The sequence below is a fragment of the Theobroma cacao genome, chromosome 9 (genome assembly GCF_000208745.1).
Source record: "Theobroma cacao cultivar B97-61/B2 chromosome 9, Criollo_cocoa_genome_V2, whole genome shotgun sequence".
In the NCBI taxonomy this organism is placed as follows: domain Eukaryota; kingdom Viridiplantae; phylum Streptophyta; class Magnoliopsida; order Malvales; family Malvaceae; genus Theobroma; species Theobroma cacao.
The window spans coordinates 6,346,133-6,348,800 of NC_030858.1; positions in this window are offsets into that span (position 1 = coordinate 6,346,133).

Sequence of the window (2,668 nt, forward strand, 5' to 3'; positions counted from 1 at the left end):
CCATTTTTTGCGCTCTCAATGTTCCACGTACAAACAAAAGAGTGGAACAGTATAAACATGTAGCTGATCTGGTTTTGGGGTTTTCTTGTCTCCACCACACAATGATTACAAAATCTCTCAACCAGTCACCAGTCACAACAGTGTGGCATTTCTTATCTTATCGTTGCTAGCAAAAGGAATGTCGGTGAAAAGGGGGGAAAAAAAAGAAAAGATGAAAGCTCAAAAAGTAATAGGTATTGCACGAAATGTAAAATGTTTTACCCATCATAGTATTGGCATCGATGGTCTCGTCCCTTTCCTAGTAGAAACAGACAAACTGGATTTGAATTGTGTGGGTCTAATCCTTAATAATGCTTTGAAAAGGAAATCTTCTAGTCTTAAAAAATGCAGGTTTTCCTTATGATTCTGAATATACCGGTGTAAGGGAGCATCTTCCTCCCTGATTGGCTATGTGGTTATGGTGGGATCAAATTACGACAACAATTTTAGTCTTTCTAAGCATTAACTTTTTATTACTATCCCAGCACATTGCCGTGGTTGCTCATCACTATACTTTTTCAACATTTCACATGTCTCAAGTGGGGTTTCTTCAAGCTTTTTGATGGATCATCTTCAATGAAATAGACTTATTCAGGTGGAAGGAGGAATGGGAGGGTGATTTACAAGCATAATCCTATTGTAGTTATTCCACGAGAGCAATTGGAATTTAGCTCTTGGCTCCCACGAATACATGTGTGATGCCAATTGCAAACACTTCTGTTTGGGTGCTTGTCACAAAATTCAATGGTCCTTCATCTCCTTTTAAACTCCAATCCTTAAACCAAAAAAGGACATATTCATTCCATCTCTATGCCCTAACCGAATCTTGACATTCTTTTTTTCTTTTTTCCTTTTTTGTTATAATAAGAATTGGTGCTCAACATATTTCAAGCAGCTGACTAGTATAATAATGGAAATCAAAATTATTCTTCTCTAACATATACTGGTAGGCATCATGCCACAAGGCCAAGACCTTGCTTGTAAGAATTGAAGCCCACTTCTCCCCTTATTTTGTTTTTCTTTTCAGTTTTTATTTTTCTTTCAAACATAAGAAAAACAACAAGTAGAGTATCTATTAATTTTGACATACTCATATCTAAATCCAATTGTAAAATCTAATATCTATACCCTACTCAAACTCAATTAACAATATCTTACTAAAACTCAAACTTATTTATTTAATTAAAAATAATATAAGTACTCGCTACACAACTCGATTCAACCAGAATTTAATAATAAAAATACAAATGAATTATTTTTATTTTTTTAAGTTAATTAAAATTAAGTAATAAATTCAAATTAAATATTATACTTATGAAATTTATAAATTAAAATAAATAATTTGTCAATTATAAATAATATAACAATTAAAATAAATTTTAAAAATATATTATTTATATTCCAGTTTAGATAACAGAGACTCTAAAATTGTTATCTGTACCCTACCCTAAATCGTTTATAAAATACCCCTAATTTTAACTAAACAAATTAAATAATACTAAATTGCCATTTACGTGATACTCATTGCCAAGTCACATTTCAACGATCTCTTACTTTTTCACTTTCTCTGCTTTTTAGGTTGAGAAAACTTTTTGGGTCTTTTATTTTGACTGGGTTAGCCCGTCCAATCTTTAGCCCATCATTAATCCAAAATCCGTCCTCACTTTCTCCAACTATGGCACTAGCGCGCCAGCGGCTGCGCCCTGCTTCTATTCAGATTAATTCAAAGGGGACTTCTTTTATAAAACGTCACGTGAATTGCACTGGGTCTAAATCCAATCATGGAGAGTGTCACGATTTTAACGAGGAGAAGTCGTGAATTTCACATAAAAGTTGTACGTTTTCACAAGAAATACAAAAACATTACACTTTTAACAAAGAGTCATAAAAAAATTTTTGATAGGAGAAAAAAAGATTTTTTATAAGATAAAATTATTAAGTCAACGAATCAAAATAAATAATATCTTACAAATAAGTGTGAATTATAACACAAAACCTCTCAATTTGACCAACTCAGTTGCCTGGTGCAATTTTTCTATTTAATTAGCTTACCTCCACTACTTATTTGCAATTCTGAATTGAGCATTGTTGTCTTCCATGCATCATGAAGTATTATTCTTAGGCTTGGCTAAAGCTCTTTCTTAAAATAACATTTGGTATGCAAAAAGTGAGAGTACATTTCTTACAAAATGCTCAATTAAATTGTATTGTAATATTTATTTTATAACAAATTATTTTAATATAAGATTGTAATACAGTTCAAAATTGCATTGTACTCTGAATATTGTTAAAAATATATTTGCCCCTCAATGTTGTTGCTTTGTTCAAAACATTTTATAATGTTATAATTTGGTTTTTTATATAGATTTTGAGAATATCTTTTTATTATTCTCAATAGTTATAGAGACTATTAATAAAATTTATATTATCTTTTAAAAAAATTAAAATTAAAATATATAATACAGAAATTATGTTAAGAAATAAAATAAAATATATAAGATTACAATAAAAAAATAAAATATATGACATTAAAAATATATTTAAAATATGATATTATATAAAAATTAACAATAAAAAATACAAGTATATTAAACTTGCATTTTAATAAATAAACATAATTCTAAAAATT